The 18,421-nt window shown below is 39.8% G+C and overlaps 1 non-coding gene across 1 annotated transcript; it reads right to left on the reverse strand.

Moving 5' to 3' along the window:
* Window positions 1-6,803: 6,803 nt before the first annotated feature.
* On the reverse strand, window positions 6,804-8,288 carry LOC140911967 (uncharacterized). Its single transcript, XR_013635748.1, has 3 exons — window positions 8,227-8,288; window positions 7,336-7,410; window positions 6,804-6,884 (listed from the first exon to the last, which is right to left on the reverse strand). It is a non-coding gene; the product is annotated as an uncharacterized LOC140911967 (transcript).
* Window positions 8,289-18,421: the final 10,133 nt, after the last annotated feature.

Raw genomic sequence — 18,421 nt, forward strand, 5'->3', positions numbered from 1 at the left:
CCTCCTCCCCCTCCCCCCCGCGGCCCGCGGCCCGCGCGCGCCGCGCCGCACGCACAGCGAGACCACCGCGCGCGCAGCCGGCCGTTAGCGGTGGCCCGGCGGGAGCCACGCGCTCCAGCCCCGGCGCGCGGGAGGGGAAGAGGCCAGCGCCCACAGTAACTGCCCCACCCCAGCTACTCCCTTTTCCCGCGGCGGTGGCTGGGCGGGGCGGCGCAGCCGCCTGGGTATTTACACAGAGCGGGGGCGGGGCTCCGCGTGCCCGTTAAGCCGCGGGAGCCGGAGCTGGGCGGAGCCTCTCGCGGCACGAAGGTTCGCGAGCGACGCCGAGCTTCACGCGCCCGCTGTTGTTCGGTTGCCCACGGCGCGTGGGAGCCGCGGGCCTGCAACGCGGGGCCGGGGTCATCCACGGCGCCCCCTGGCGGCGTGTGGCGTAGAGCCACATGGCAGCGGGGGTGAGCCGGAGTGGGTGTGCAAGGGCCCAGGGCCGCGTGGCAGCCAGGGTACACCTAGTGTGCCCGTGTCCCTGTTGCAGTGTGATTTTCAACTGATGAAACCGTGTGCGAACAGAGTTGATTTCAGTGGAAGGTGGAAGCCTGAATACCTGTGTGGATCTGGGCATAAGGTACTAATCAAAGTGAAGAAGGCGGAAGAATCTGGTCCTGAGTTAACAGGGTTTATAAAGTTTGCACTTTTCCATAGTGAATTCTCACCCCCCCCCCCCATGTCAGTGGGAGATTTGGGAGAGTCAGAAGTGTCAAAACAAATTTAAACGATTAAGACAACAGAATAACAAAAGATGTGGATGCTGGTTTAATTGTTGCTAGCTTGGCTGCAGTAAACCTTGAGAGAGACCGCTTGTTTTGTCAGTCACCAAGAAAGTTAACATATTGAAAGGTGGTGTAAGAAAAACTCCTTGGCTCTTTAAAGTATTTGGGACACCTAAATCAATGCTGGTGGTTTTGCGCTGAAAGCTCATTGAAGTACGTGGAAAGACTCCCATGGACTCAGTCAACTTTGGATCAGGCCCTAGTTAGTGTGGTTAAACAGATATACAGTATTTTAAACCGTTGTGTTGTCTTCAAGCGGTTAAATTCAGTGTGGGTTTGGAAATCCTGCATTTTTTAATGACCCTTCACTTAAAAGAAAATCTCAAGGCAGTCACCCAAGAAAGATAATGCCTATAGTATTTTTTTCCTTCCCACCCCTCTTGCACAGGGCAGTCAGCACTATCAGCAGCAGAAGGAGACAATGTGTCCGCAGTAATCTGCTGCTTCTATTTGGTAGTAGCAGGGGCACAGATGTGATAATATGGGGAACAAGATGAAAGAAGGGGAAGGTAAGACACAAATGGGACAGAGAGGCAGGAGTAGACTGACAAAAAGGAAAGGGAAGCTACACTGGTGGAATTGAATGTTAATTTATGACCAAGATCATTCCCTGTAAGGAAGTAGGTTTAGGAGCCTGGTTGAAATCTTTTCTATTTGTATTTATAGTCTATTATTCATGTTAGAGTCTGTAAATGTTTTGTTTTCTCCAACCTTGCAGAGTCTGCTTTATTTTAAATAGTAGTAATATGTCTTATAGAGGGAGTTAGGTCCAGATCCTAAAAGGGATTTAGGTGTCTAATTCCGTTGATTTCAGTGGAAGTTGGGTACCTTTGAGGACCACCTTGAAAGCAGACTACTCAGTGTTTAAAGAGGGCTCTAGGAAGAGGATCTATAGCACTTATGAATTTAAACATTTAAAATAAGGATTAATTTGGTGTTTAAAAATATATATGTGGTTCTCTCTGTTGAGAAGAATCATCAGATTGCATTGCACCCTTGACTGTTCAGATACGAATCGGATATTCGCACACCACCTTTGAGCTGCAGGTCCCTACACTGTTTTACTACTGTACCTACATGGAGCCCCACTGACTCCAGTGGAGCACCACCTGCACTCAAGAAGTTGGGGTCTACATACAGGAATGCTGCTGCTGAAATGCAGCCATAACTTACAAAAACATTCATTAAACCCAGGTTGTGACGTTGCACTCCATATGTTTAATAAGAATATGTTTATAAGTGTGGATATGATGTAACTGGAATATGCTTTATTCATAAGGTCTCTTGTAAGGTATCATTACAAAGCATAAAGAAAAGGAGTACTTCTGGCACCTTAGAGACTAACCAGTTTATTTGAGCATGAGCTTTCGTGAGCTACAGCTCACTTCATCGGATGCATACTGTGGAAACTGCAGACATTATATACACACAGAGATCATGAAACAATACCTCCTCCCACCCCACTGTCTTGCTGGTAATAGCTTATCTAAAGTGATCATCAAGTTGGGCCATTTCCAGCACAAATCCAGGTTTTCTCACCCTCCACCTCCCCACACACAAACTCACTCTCCTGCTGGTAATAGCCCATCCAAAGTGACAAGTCTCTTCACAATGTGTATGATATTCAAGGTGGGCCATTTCCTGCACAAATCCAGGTTCTCTCACTCCCCCACCCCCCTCCAAAAACCACACACACAAACTCACTCTCCTGCTGGTAATAGCTTATCCAAAGTGACCACTCTCCCTACAATGTGCATGATAATCAAGGTGGGCCATGTCCAGCACAAATCCAGGCTTTCTCACCCCCCCCCTTTTTTTTTCCCGGGGACACAGACACACACACAAACTCACTCTCCTGCTAGCAATAGCTCATCCAAACTGACCACTCTCCAAGTTTAAATCAAGTTTAACCAGAACGTCTGGGGGGGGGGGGGATAGGAAAAAACAAGGGGAAATAGGCTACCTTGCATAATGACTTAGCCACTCCCAGTCTCTATTTAAGCCTAAATTAATAGTATCCAATTTGCAAATGAATTCCAATTCAGCAGTTTCTCGCTGGAGTCTGGATTTGAAGTTTTTTTGTTTTAAGATAGCGACCTTCATGTCTGTGATTGCGTGACCAGAGAGATTGAAGTGTTCTCCGACTGGTTTATGAATGTTATAATTCTTGACATCTGATTTGTGTCCATTTATTCTTTTACGTAGAGACTGTCCAGTTTGACCAATGTACATGGCAGAGGGGCATTGCTGGCACATGATGGCATATATCACATTGGTGGATGTGCAGGTGAACGAGCCTCTGATAGTGTGGCTGATGTGATTAGGCCCTGTGATGGTGTCCCCTGAATAGATATGTGGGCACAGTTGGCAACAGGCTTTGTTGCAAGGATAAGTTCCTGGGTTAGTGGTTCTGTTGTGTGGTATGTGGTTGTTGGTGAGTATTTGCTTCAGGTTGCGGGGCTGTCTGTAGGCAAGGACTGGCCTGTCTCCCAAGATTTGTGAGAGTGTTGGGTCGTCCTTTAGGATAGGTTGTAGATCCTTAATAATGCGTTGGAGGGGTTTTAGTTGGGGGCTGAAGGTGACGGCTAGTGGCGTTCTGTTATTTTCTTTGTTAGGCCTGTCCTGTAGTAGGTGACTTCTGGGAACTCTTCTGGCTCTATCAATCTGTTTCTTCACTTCCGCAGGTGGGTATTGTAGTTGTAAGAAAGCTTGAGAGAGATCTTGTAGGTGTTTGTCTCTGTCTGAGGGGTTGGAGCAAATGCGGTTGTATCGCAGAGCTTGGCTGTAGACGATGGATCGTGTGGTGTGGTCAGGGTGAAAGCTGGAGGCATGTAGGTAGGATGTCTGCTGCAGTTTCCACGGTATGCATCCGATGAAGTGAGCTGTAGCTCACGAAAGCTCATGCTCAAATAAATTGGTTAGTCTCTAAGGTGCCACAAGTACTCCTTTTCTTTTTGCGAATACAGACTAACACGACTGTTACTCTGAAACCAACATTACAAAGCATATGATCTACTGAGTGTGTTCATCCTATTTGTATGTATGTATCATTCTTGTATCTAAAACTAGAAATATGAAGTATAACTCTGAGGTCCTATTGTAATTATGCAAAGTGTGGGCCATTAATGGTGGTTTAAAATCTTGATGGCTCCCATTGTCTCGGACAATTGACTGCAGATGGCTCTGTTTACCTGCAAGTCTCCACTGCATAGGTGTGGGCCAGTCATGAAGAAATCCCCTAGTTACCACCTGAGCTGGAACTAACAAGGTCTGTACCAGGAGAAAGGATTGGGCCCAGACTAGGAAGGAGTCTAGTCTGTGAAAGGAGCTTATTGGAACATCTCTGAGGGTGAGATTTACTCGTACTCAGTTTCTTAATGTATTAGGCTTAGACTTGTGTGTTTTATTGTGCTTGATAACTTACTTTGTTCTTTTCAGAGTAGCAGCCATGTTAGTCTGTATCTGCAAAAAGAAAAGGAGTACTTGTGGCACCTTAGAGACTAACAAATTTATTTGAGCATGCATCCGATGAAGTGAGCTGTAGCTTACGAAAGCTTATGCTCAGATAAATTTGTTAGTCTCTAAAGTGCCACAAGTACTCCTTTTCTTTTTACTTTGTTCTGTCTGTTATTATTTGGAACCACTTAAATCCTACTTTTTATACTTAATAAAATCACTTTTGTTTATTAATTAACCCAGAGTAAGTGATTAATATCTGGGGGAGCAAACAGCTGTGCGTCTCTCTCTGTCGGTGTTATAGAGGGCGGACAATTTATGAGTTTACCCTGTATAAGCTTTATACAGAGTAAAACGGATTTATTTGGGGTTTGGATCCCATTGGGAACTGGGTGTGTGGTGCTGGAGACAGGAATACTTGCTAAGCTGTTTTCAGTTAAGTCTGCAGCTTTTGGGATGTGGTTCAGACCCTGGGTCTGTGTTGCAGCAGGCTTGTGCGTCTGGCTCATTAGGCCGAACTGGCAGAGAAAACAGGCTCAGAGGTAGTTTCAGCACAACAGGTGACAGTCCCAAGGGGGTCTCTGTGACCGAACCCATCATACAGGTATTCTTATTTGTCTTTCTCAGACTTGAAAGGCTATTTTCACTGGAATTCTCAGTGTCTATTTCAGAAAATATGTTAGTGCTAATATCTTTAATATCTTTTTTGATACAAGGTAGCTGTTATTAGGAAAAAAAAACTTTCAAAAAGGTGATTTATTGCTCAGAGATTACATCATTACAACCTATACTGTATATGCCCCTGGTATTGGCTTATATAGCCTCTTGAATTTACTTCACAAGGTCACCATAGTAAATCGCAATAACAGAGTTCCTGGGAAAGACTTCTTAGGTCTTCCTTTTGCCTTCGTGTAGCATTGGGTAGATGACAGTATTTAAAAGCCAATTCTGTTCCTTTCACCCTTGATTCTGAAGCACTTAAGAGTATAGTGTGCCTGCGAACATTTGTGATCCAGATTTAATTTCAAGTCCCTTTCCCTTCTCCCTTTTCTATCAAAATTTAAAGTTAGCTCTGCCTCCTCCATGGAAATGTAAGTTGTAAACTTTAATGAATCACAAATGCATGCCATTTTTATAAAAGCAGCTGCTGTTTTGTTTTGTTTTTTTTTATACCAATAGCATCAGGGTTCAAAGGTTTTGTCAATCCTCCACTCAGCTGATTGGTTTATAGCTCATTTTTGCCCGTTTTTGAGGCTTTATACGAAGTAGCTGCGCTGCGAGTTGATTCATCAGAAATTGATGATACATCATCTACTGACTTTATATTGGATAATGTTCTTGATTTTGAATGTCTAGACTGTGAATTGCTCCTTATCGCAGACAGTGTTTTTTCATCCCACATACTACTGTCTGCAGTTTTAGAAAAAGAAGAATCAGATACTCCTTCCAAAGGTTGAAAATAAGATAGGTATGCTAGTCCTTGTTGCTCAGCATGAGTGCTGGAGGCATTACTAGAACCTCTGAAACACAAAAAGAAAAAACATTTTACTCATTAAATATCATGTTGAGAACAAACACCCTAGACATTCTGGGAGCTGCGTATAAATTACCAAGCTTCCACTTCTCAAGATTTTAACAACTAAGCAGGAAAAGTTCATGTATTTAATAAGTGTAGTACATAGACTTCCTAGATTCAACATTGTTTGTGCGTTTTTTGGTGATTTTCTCATGAAGGGGAAAATGTTACCAAAGTGATTGAATGTGTATGTGCCTTTTCCCAAACAGGAGAGAAAATAAAAGTTGGGTTTGTTTTTATCTGGTTGCTAAACATTTTGCACAGTTCTGCATAATATTGTAGTATGTTAACAATAGCAACCTTACATCTTAAAACCTTTATGGATTTTAACACGTCATTATCTTTTCTTAAAGCATATGTATTTCAACATGTAATTATCTTCAGTATAAGAATATTACCCTTCACTATTAAACTGCTTTACCATCTCTGTGCACTGAAGAAGAGCAGTAGTTTTCTTTTAAGAGTTAATAGTCTATTAGAATATGAATACTTCAAGAGAAACATATCAGGTGTAGGGGGCATTCTGGGGTCTAACAGTGCACTCCTGCTCCATATACATGGTGAATTAGGCAGCACTATTGTGGATAATCAGAAACAATAGGCTTATGCATAACTTTGCCTTATACTTCGTAGGGTAAAATCCTGAGCTCTTTAGGCAACACAAAAGAGCCATTGTCTTATGGGAAGTAAAAATAACTGAGGTCTCTTAACCTAGATCTTGTCTCCAGCATTACACCAAAGAAAAATTCAGCTATCTCATGTGGGAGTTCAGAGGTGCAATGGGGAGGCCTGTACAGAACAGGTATTCTCATCATAGCCTCCTCCCAGGACTCAGACTCTATGTGATAGGAAGACTTACTTTTTTCGTTTGCTGAACTGGTTGAGAGTCACACCACAGCATATCATAAATATTATTAAAATGATAAGTGTTGTAGATGAAACAGCAAGCATCAGTGTTTCCCTTACATCTTTTTTTCTTCCTACATTTGCTGCTTTCTTTTGATTAAGATCATCCTTATCCGACACTAGAAAAATAAAACAAACCAGACCAATCAAATTCAAACAATGAATGCCAAGTACATAGAAATGATGATTTTTTAAAAAAGATTATACCAGTAGGTTCTGTACCAACAAATCAGCAGACTGATAAAAAGGCTAGACATGCTTCTGTATAGATCCCATGCTTGAGAAGCCTGTTTATTTGACCATTGCATACCAGACCACAATTTGGCCCCAAGTGAACATCTTCAAAACACTGCCACACCCAGATCTGTACCTATGACAGAGGAAGTTCTGGTAGAAGTTTAACAGCCCCATGGAGTGCAGAGGTCTATGAACATTTTTAGTTTAATCAAAACACTTCCTCCCCCCCAAAAGATGACCTACTGTTCTTGAGCTCTATCATCTCCATAATCCCAGAAGATTATTGTCTGGGAAATCAATAAGATTATAGTAAATACTGTATTGTGTTCTTACTTGGTACTGGTTTAAAAAACATGTTTCTTGGGTGATATTCTGTCTCATTGAACTCGGGAGTTTGGTTATCCAGTTCTGTTGGAAAGCAAAAAACCTGTGATGCAGTGAAAACACATGTGATGTAGTGTGCCCTGTTACCCCACCCCCTGACATATGAAGTTAATTCATTTGCTTCATAATGGAAACAAAAAAGACAATGTAATCTGAAGAGGCAATGTGCGTGAGACAATCTCTTTTATTGGGCCAACATTTGCTGGTGAGAGGCAAGTTTACCCAAAGCTCTTCTGACCCACCTTGTGTCTCTAATATCCTGGGACCAACATGGCTACAACAACACTACACACAATAATGTAATCTGCAAGCAGTTAACCATATTATAAATGATTTCATTGTGACTATTATAATAGATCTTGATTTGGCTATATCCTTTTGTGGAATTAAAAGTATGTAAAATTTAGGGCCGGATTCTCAGCTGTTGGTAAATTGCTTGTTTAAGTCAGTTGTTTGTTTGTCAATTGTAAATTGTTTGTTTAAGTTAATTGTTTAAATTGTTCAGTTAAGTCAGTGGAGTTATGCTGATTTACATTATCTGGAGATTTGGGACATTGACTTCAATGGGGCCAGGATTTCACTGTGGCCTTTAGTTGTTGTGCAGTCTGGTTTTTGCTTGCCTTGATTTTTTTAAGACCTAGTTGCATCTGAATTCTCTTATTTTCTTGATTGCAATATGTTCTAATAAGCAACAGCAATCAGACTAACACATATTGAATTGTCTTTAGCACATAACACAGTTTCTAAAAGCCGATTAATTTCCTGTCATAAGTGTTTTCAAAGGGGCAACAAAACTATTTCCATAAATCAGCCAGAAATTCCCTGTCCGTAGACTTTTACCTGCAGATAGGTCTTTCAAAATTGGGTCCTTGTAAATGTTCACAGGTTTTACTCTTTGATCTGTAAAAGGATGGCAAGAATCAGTCAGAAGTACTTCAGTCATTGCACAGTAAAACCAATAGCAAGTAACTTATTTTCATCTGTTTAGGTCTGATATACAAATTCATAATAAATAAGCATGTTGTAGAGACATTTTTTTCCTTATGAGTTAGATTAAAATTGGTCTTTAAAAATATTTTCGCTAAGATGTTCTTTACATGGAAACAAAGAAAGTTAAGGTTTTTTTTTCAGAAACGCTTAGGAGAAACAAATGACAATTTATACACATGGTAATTTGCCTTGCCAAAGGCATAAATTCTTATGTTATTATTAGGAACTTGGCAAGTGAGCCCAAACAGAAAAAGAATATATGACTGGAAAGGCCAAATTCTGCCTTTGCATGCACAAGTGACTCATTTATTTCTGTGAAAGCCCCACAAAGACCTTTGGGATTAAGGGTATTATGTTCTTCCAAGGTCAGCCCAGTTGCAAAATTGTAATAACCTTTGCCTGTTCATAGGAGAAAAAAAATTAATGCCAGAGATACAGACTAGAGAATTCTTCAAGAATTTGGTGTGGGTGCATGTTCTAGAGCTTAAAGTACATGACCTTGGTTTGGTTCCTTTCTCTGACTTGCTTGGGTAAGTCCTAACCTTTTTGTATCACAGTTTCCCCATTTTTAAAATAGAGAAAATAATACTTGCATACTTCCTTGGAGTGTTGTGAGGCTTAGTTAACCCTTTACACTGCTTTGAAATCCTTGGATGAAAGGCGCTATATGAGTGCAAAGCATTTTTATAAATACTGGGTATGGTTCTCAACTATCTTGGAGTCAATGTAGATGTAGAATTACAGTCTCTTTAATTCAGTTTTCTTTGTTAATTTCAGTTTTTGTCAATTGCATTCAGAATATTTTGAGAAGTCAATATTGTTTTCTTGTGTAATTTATGATTACAATTATTTTAAGTTTTAATTTGGCCATTTTAACTGTGAACAGATCGTTTTGATGATTTCATCATACCATACCTCCACTAAGTGATTCCTCAACTGGGCCTTGAGTGATAATGTTGAGATAATGGGGTCCAAATTTGGATTCTAGAAAAAAAGAGTTGCAAAGACTATTTACAGTTCAGAACAGCCATGTCACTAACAGCAAAAAAAAAGTTGTGCTTGACTTTATTCATAACAAAATGGGAAATGTTGAAGGAGCACTCCAATAACTCTTGATAGCATAGCGCAATGTATCACTAGTACCCATATTAAATGAAATAAAAATCTAAGAATCATTCAGTTACATATTAGCACTGTCAAACAGAACTTTCGGTTTTAATGTATTACATTCCATTGTCTGCAAGTCAAGACCTTTGTGCTTCGTCAAGTGAGCTGTAGCTCACGAAAGTTTATGCTCAAATAAATTGGTTAGTCTCTAAGGTGCCACAAGTCCTCCTTTTCTTTTTGTGGTTAAACTCTGTAATTGATGTCTCCTGTTCCAAATGTGTGCCTTTGCAGAACTGACAACATAAGATCTGGATGCTACTTTCTTTTGGGCAAGAGGGAGGTGCCTCTTTTAGCTTGGGGTTCATAGCAGTGAACCTGCTTCTGGAGACAGATGCTTAAGCCAAGACAGCCCTGCAGCACAGTGCATTCAATCAGAACGTGGGAGGCCCAGGGCAGATCCCCTCTCTGCATGATTTAGAGAAGGGGGTTGAATGCAAGAGAGTCCCCTAACCACCAGGCTATAGGGTATTTGGGGTAAAGGAGGGGACTCTCTCAATCTCTCCTGTTGAAGCTGTTTCACTTTGTATACATAAATAATCATTGGGCCAGAGAGAGAGACTGACTTGTTAACCCACTGGTTAGGGCACTTTCCCGGGGCTGCCGGAGAGTCAAATTCAAGTCATGGCACCAATGAATACAACTAGAAAATCACGTCAGAGCAGTGTTTTAAAGTTCTTTTTGTTTTTAGCATATAACAGTAAATCATTACAAGAACAATACTCACAGTAAAACCTTCCAGTGTATTCTTACCTTCTGAAGACTCTTCTTGAAAACTCTCTAGTTGTTCCTCTTCAGCTTTTTTGATGGAGAGCAATTTCACTAAATGATTAAATATACAAATAGGTTTGAGTACAATAGGATCTTTTAAAGAAATTAAGTTACTATAGGAATGGACACTTGAAAAAAATTCCAACATCTAAATATAGGTTTTTGCCAACCTAGTCTTACTGATTCTGTATTCCCATTTGTAGTTTTGGCAGCCCCATAACGGAAGACAATGTGACTCATGCCCCTGGTCTGAATGGGGAGGGGAGGGAGGGACAACATGGCTTTTAGTTGAGATCATCTTTAATGTTTCTCCAGTATCAGCTGGTGTGGATGCTGATAGGTTTTGGGGGTTAGCACTGGTCCATCACCCTTTGTGTGAAGTCACTCGGGCTGCAGAAGCACTATGTCACTACAGGTCAGCACAAATTCTCATTAACTTCAGTGTTTCAGGATTGGATTGTAAAAGAACGTACAAAAGAAACAATTTTGATCAAAATTGGAAAGATTTTGTAACCATGTGCGCATACTATCTTGTGTGTTGGCAAGAAATTATTGTACAAGTAAATGAGAAAATTAAATGTAACATAATCGTCCATAAAACAGAGAGTAGTTTCCTAGCAGCAATGTTTGTTTTGTGAGAAAGTTTGAAATAAAGTTTAGTTTGAAACTAGCACTATTCCAACTTCTTGTCCCCAAAATAAAATTTAAAAGTAACATGTTCTGGCTGCACAAAGTTATCTTACATGCCTATAATTAAATATGGATCATGGGTGTGGATTCCGAATGGTCAATGTACTGGATTTAAATTCCATTTAAGCATCAGCCACCAACAATGCTGATCTCTCCAAATTAGCAAGGAAGAGGAATCTTCTGAGTTTCTCAGTTAAATGAATGGGAAACCTGTGAGATCCCATTGCTTTTGTCTTCTCCCCACAAGTCACACTGTACCACAAATGATTTCTGTATACTTGCCGTTGACACAAAATACTGTACTAAAAATAGAATGGCAATAGAAACCCTTCCCTTCCATCCACACAGCTCAAGAATGTGTTAATAGCTTGAGGCTACATTAGGATTTCTTGTTTTAACATCCATCCATCCATCATGTGCTTACATCACAGTCATGTCAGTGGTATCTGAGTGTCATGCAAGGAAATAAACGTTTTTTTTCATTACTGCACGGTTCTGTCTTCCCCCCGCCCCACTACCCCTAAAGTGCTTCAAAATTATTTAAGTCCCTGATTGTAGGTTCTTAAATGGTAATTTCTGCTACTTACAGTACTCCCGTAAATTCTGCATGCTATTCTTCAGCATTAACACATCTTTGGACACAGGTGGATTTGTAGAAATGTCTAAATAAATAAAAAAAAATCAAGTATATTCTTATATTTGACATATAAGGCCACGTTTTCAAAGAAGAGCATAATGCATGTAACTCTAAAAAACACAAGCCCCCACTAATGAATTTGGTTAATGTATATCTAGCTACCAAGTTGTGCATGCAACTGCCTGATTTGTGGATGCAAGTGTGCATTTGTTGAGGCACAATGGGTGTATCATTTTTGTGGGTGCAGCCACTGTACTCTCCTTTGGAAATTTGGTTTTTACTGTTCTTTAACAGCCTACTGTACAATTAAGATATATGTTTTAAAGATTAAAATTTATAATTCTTCTTCTTTGTTTAGCCTTCTTTAGTTTTATTCATAATCTGTTTTGTTCCATTCTATAGTACAGATATTAATTTAATAGCAGAGATTTTAATTAGTTTTGCTTAGAGACCTATTAAGTGCTGCATGATTTATTCGAAAAAATTATAGAAAGAACTAGTTTAAAGGAAATCTATACATGTCTAGCGATCATTTTATAAATCTGTATAAATGTGTACAGTTCTTTGTCCACTGCATTACAACTTCATGTATTTAAAATGTTTTTAGGGTTAGAGCAATGCTACCTTATTTAAGCCATGATGGTACTAATTTATTCAGTGCTTAAATTTTACTAGCAGTAGGACAGGTACACCAGGCATAAGGGAAAGACTGGAGAACTGCTATAGAAGGCTTATTTCCCCTTCCGTTGGGCATTTACTAGTTCTTTGAAAGCCTTGCAAATGAGAGAGACTCTCTAGACCTCCCTGAGGAAAAGTGACAGTCTATGAGCATCCTAGAGTGGAGGGTGTTTGGTTCCTTTGGAAGTGACTTCAGTTCATTCCTGGATTGAGATGTTGGCCTTTTGTTGTCTGTTTGCATTATCATTTTGATTAAAGGCGGCTTTTCCCCCCGTCTTCTTTTCGGCTACTGTTGTGGCCACACTCCTGTCATGATTTACGCACATCATGACTGATTAAGTTTGCTACCTCAGGCTGAGATGTACTGTGTTGCATTCTTTCATGTATCTTTCTTATAATGGTGATACAAACATCCGATTTCCATCCCAGGCATAAGAACTAGGAATATTGCACCACCATGGAACTACAGATTTCTATTGCTAGAATGTAACTCATAATATACTGTATGTATATTTATATAGACCTAATCTGCAAAGGGATCCATTGTGAAGACTCCTATGCTATATAGCATCCCATTCAGCAGGACTCTGTAGGGTGAGTTCTTTTGCATGGTAGGGGATTATAGAGAACAAAGGGTTCTTGATTAATTGTGAACATAAATTTACATGGAACAATTCATATGGTATAAAAAAGGGAGAATTTCACTACAGGAGAACATTTTTAAAGCTGCAATTTGTAGCATTGGCCTGCTAAACCCAGGGTTGTGAGTTCAGTCCTTTGAGGGGGCCATTTAGGGATCTGGGGCAAAAATTGAGGATTGGTCCTTCTTTGAGCAGGGGATTGGACTAGATGATCTCCTGAGGTCCCTTCCAACCCTGATATTCTATGATTCTATGAAAACCTATGATTTGTAGATGATTGTACTGACATTGCTGGTATATTTCTGCTGTTAGATCTATATTTTGGAGTCTTAAAACCTTACTTCACCTGTTTCTAAAAAGGTCTCATGGTCCTCAGGACTTTGTAAGATGTAGTTATTACTGTCATTATCATCTTCCTCCTCCTCCTCCTCCTCCTCCAAGTCATTGATGGGTAAGTTATTGTAGTCTAGAAAAATGGGACAAATTAGTTGTCAAAACTGTGATTATTTTTTTTTTACTATATTTGCTGATGATCAGAGACATGCTGTGAATTTTATTTGCTGCGACAAATGGATCTAAAAACAATACAATTCCGTGAGTTTTAAAAATGCTGACAGTCTTCTATTGGCAAAGATTGATAATCATAACATAAGTTGTATGTATTTCTAAATCCTGCATATTTTTCTGTACCCACGGTATACAATATTGATACTTAGAAATTGCATCCTGTAGTGCAGAGAAACTCAGGTGCAGCTTCCTACTTCATTGGCAACTCCTTTGGGCAAAACATGCTGATCAGAGCATTTCTTAGTTTGGTCAAGGAGTGGCTTTCACGCTGCTTGACACAAGGAATGCAGTACAGAAAGTACAAATAGTCTACAATAATCTGTACCCCTTTCCATCTTTCCAAGCAGCAGGGAGAGGATAGGGATCACAGGAGAAAAATTTCTCAACCCATCCTCTTACCTACCGGAAGCCAGGAGCCATTTATTTTTACTGGTATAAATTAGTCTTGTCCCACTATTTCTAAAGGGCTTCTTACCAAATGGTATTTAGGTGCTGAAGAGCTTGTAAGTCATATTACTTGTGGCCTCCACTTTATCCCCCCTTACACAGGTAACTCATTTAATGGTACAGAACTGTCATTGTGGTTCCTACTCAACACCCCCTTCTAGCCACTCCAGCAGGGGACATGTCCAGGGCATACCTACACCATAGCAGTCCATGGCTGCTTGAAATAGTCCTTGGGGACTGTTGACAGCTAGTGCAGTATAGAACAGCCAGAAGTCTGCCTCTGATCTGCATTGGAAGAATAGCCAACTCAGTAGAAGAGAGCTGCAAAAGTAACCTAAAGCCACCTTTTGCTTCCTCCACTTTGGTGATGAACTGAGCATAATTTGGCCAAACTAGAGAATTCACCTGTGTCATAACATCTGCATCCTGTACCCTAAGTATGTTGAAATTTGCCTTGAGCACAGGAAGGACTTGAATCAATACATAGCACACATACAAGGGACTCTACCTAGAGACATTAAACTTGCAAGAGCATTTGAAGGATGTTGCAGTTGACAAATTATAGGCTGACAACACTATTGATGACACAGTCATAGTGCCAGTGGAAACCCAGCTTGAACAACAGAAGCCTGGAACCACACACAAGGACAAAATCAAGAAATGATGCAGAGAAGCTACGTAACCTTTCTGTGACTTACTGATTCCATATGTTCAGCCCAGAACAAGAAGTAACATCTGAAAATGACTGGTGGAATGCAATTCTGGGGTTCTTCCTTCTCTTTTTGGTTTAAAATATAGGAACCAGAGTTTTACCCCCAAATGTATGGTTTTGAATGAGATCGTGTAACAATTTGTTACATCAAAATTGTAGGAAATTGTGGAAGTAAATTCATGGAAGTCAAGACGGTTGAATTACCAATTTTGTCAATTTTTAAAAGACCAGCAATTCTGTCCAGTCAGTTCCATGTTTATTGTTTGGTTTTAGCACATTCTGATTGATTTGGTGGAAACTCCAAAATGTTAAGTGCTGAAGAAGCAAATACGTTGGTAAAAGAATATCAGTATCTAAAGGGCAGATACAGAAGGCCTATTATAGGCCTAACTACTTAATAGCGTAGGGACTCGATTATTGTGTTCTTATATTTTACTTATAGACTTGCATGCTTTTCAGATCAGACAATGTGTGTATCTTGTGAAGTGAATAATATGATATGGGTTTGGTATTTCCTTTAGTAAATTCTATGTCGGATTTTTGGATGATTTCAGTTTTGTTTTAATTTTTCTGGGAAAAATTATTTTTTCAGATTGGGGAAAATCACACCGACCTTGTCATCCAATAGTGCAGGAAAAGTGGTCATACAATGAAGTTACAGTTAACGTAGAGCAAACAAAAGAAAATATTACTGCATGCAGTGTGTAGTCAGCCGATGGAAATGACTGCTCCAGAGGATTATCAGGTCATGTACTGTGTCTGGATTTTTAAAAAGTTAGATAACTTTATGTTCAAAAATAATTCTTATAGTTATGCATGGTAAGAGAAGGGTCATCCAACCTCATGCTTCAGACCATGAGATAATTGTTGTAAGGGTCATGAAGGAATTATTCCCTTCCGTACAGCATTACATGGCAGACTGTGTGCAATAAGAATTTATTAACCTTCCTCTGAAGCAGCAGAGATTGGCATCACCCCAGCACAGTACTCGTACATGCTCATTCAGTATGGCAGATCCAAAGTTCCTCAGGACCAAATTCTGTTTGTGTCGTGAGAAGAGTACTGGAGTGGAGAGCAGGGAGGTTCAGAGGTAGGCCTTGTACCATATGTATCAACTCAACAGACCCTTTGTGGTCTGCTGAGCATACTAGTCTGCCTTTCCTTCCTCTGAGCATACTTGTCTGCCCTTCCTTACCCCGTGACTGAGCTTTAGCAGCAGCATTCTGACTAGGTTCTGCAGAGGTGCAAAAGTGGGATGTTGGAGAGGCTCTGCACACTTCCTTTCTACCCTCCAGCACCCCAAGGGATGACTAAGCAGAATTTAGTTGTATATTTTCAAGTAGATACTGCTAAAAGTGCCACCGAGGGGAACAGATGACTTACGATTTCTGGAGGGAAAAAAATCTATTGTAGTTTAAACAAAAACAATAGACAACCCTCCTGTCCCCCAACAGTCTAAGGGAAAAATGCATTTGATCTATTCCTAGAACTAACAATAGACTTCCTTAACCATTCTCACCATATAGAGGTTTTGATGAGATCATACCTTTAGAAGATGAAATTAGCTTTTTGGTAGTCCCTGCAGAAATAAGCAGAGATAAAAAGAGAAAAAGTGTGGGATTCATAGGGAAAACTGTCGTGCGTCTCCAGTCATTATCCTGGATCTGTCTCACAGTTTCCTCTTACAGTCATCAGTGTCACATTCCAAAGTAGATCATTGTGATGTCATCATCGCTTTTAGAACCAGCACAGACCAATCAGAGAAGAATGCGCATCTGAATTTCTGGAAAGAGATATCACAGATAACTTCTCAGATTTTTAAAATGACACTTTATCTTTGAATAATATATTTGTTTTTTAATGTTAGAAAATGGAGCTGTCTTTGGGTAGATAAGAAGAAATAATTTTTTCTCTGAAAAAGTTTCCTCAGTGATTAATTACATTACAGCTTCTTTTATTTTAAAAAAGCTTTGGGGGGCAGAGCCATAACTAGCACACATTTTCATACATCTTTAGACCATGAGAAGATGTGTCCCTATCTTACAATCAATGCAACTTTAAATATTTAATATTTTTCACTAGACTGCATGTTTTATAGTGATACAGGTTAAAAAAAAACCACAGCATCTGAATGAAAACAAAGATGATCCAAACTTATTAAACTCTGATGCATCAGAATGTGATCCTCTTTGTTAAGAAAATGTTTCTATACAAAGTATATTAAATATCAACATGGACCAATTGTTACCTCTTATCTATAGTATTCGAAGGGGAAACACTGCTATCTCAGATACCAATGTATAATAATTGTTGGCCTGAAGTGCCTGTTCAATGGTCAACACTGTAGATCCTCTTCAATTTTAAAATACTTCTTAAAGATTAAGAAAACCTAGCGTGTGAGAAATATAACAGATAGAGAACAGAGATAAAAAAGGAGAAATTAGAGGGTGGAAAATGTCTCACTGAATCCTAGGGATCAAAGGAAACACAAATGGATGATACATTTGATTGTAGTGCTTTTCCTGTGCTTATCACGTTGCAACCACAGATCTCCATTATCATAATGATATTGTAATTTACAAAACACAGCCCAGTACTGTATTACAAATACATTATAAGGAAATGAAATGGCCCCCTCTTATGGATATGATGGGAAACAGTAATTTTGCCTTTAGTTAAAGTAAAATAGTAAGTACAAGTGCTTCTGCGGAAAGGAAAAATAAAAGTGATGAGAAATAAAAAGACACAGCAAGAACAAAGACTCAGAAAAACATAATAGCATAGGGAAAATTAAGGCTTGATCCTGATAGCCATTATTAAATGAGTAATCATTACTCAGGAATTGTCGCACTGAAATCAGTGAGTGAGGATCGCAGGTCTGGGTCCTAAAATATTTAGAAAAATAACATGAAAATACAAAGGAGTATGAGAAGAGCTTGCCAAATGATATGAAGAATACAGCTGCAAAGCTGGGAGTTATTGGCAGGTCAGCGATCTGTACAGAAAACACTTCTTGGTCATACAGCCCAAAGATATGTACATAATGATCTTGATAATTGCCCTTCCAAGAAGCATTAGAGTTTGGCTGCAGACACTGATTCTTCAAAAAAACACATTTGGACTGGCCACTTGACCCTTTCTGAGGTTGATTATTGTTTATGGTGTCATCCACAATGTGCTAGGTTCCAGAGCTTCAAGAAGTTTTAGTCCTGTCCAAGCAAATCACAGTTGAAGGATAACAGAGAAAGCGATATAGGTTAGGGGAAGGAGAACAACAAATAGGTAACTTTTATACAAGTCAATTAGATTCCCTGTAGACACAATGGAAAAAGTGGGTATAGGAGGACTGATATGTGGACATATGTAGGGGCCTCACATATGAGCGCAGGGCAGCCATACTATGCCTAGCGTCCACATGTAAGAAGACATAGAGATGACTGAATGAGAAGCTGACAAATGGATAGACAGTGATGGAAACATTGGTGGAGCAGAGAGAGCGAGGGGCAACATAAAGCAAAATAAATAGGGAGAGGGAGACACAGCTTCGAAAGTGACAGAAAGCTTAGATTGGATGCGATAGCAGATGGGGAGCAAGCAGAGGTGTTTGAGTGTTCAGCTCAAAGCAACGGACAAGGAAGATAACTTTACCGTGTATAGACTGAAGGGGGATAATGTGTATGTTGGGGAGTGACACTATTATGTCTTAGCTGTGCATCAACTCCCTCAGTAGTGCACCAG

Source organism: Lepidochelys kempii, chromosome 5, assembly GCF_965140285.1.
Source record: "Lepidochelys kempii isolate rLepKem1 chromosome 5, rLepKem1.hap1, whole genome shotgun sequence".
Taxonomy (NCBI): Eukaryota; Metazoa; Chordata; order Testudines; family Cheloniidae; genus Lepidochelys; species Lepidochelys kempii.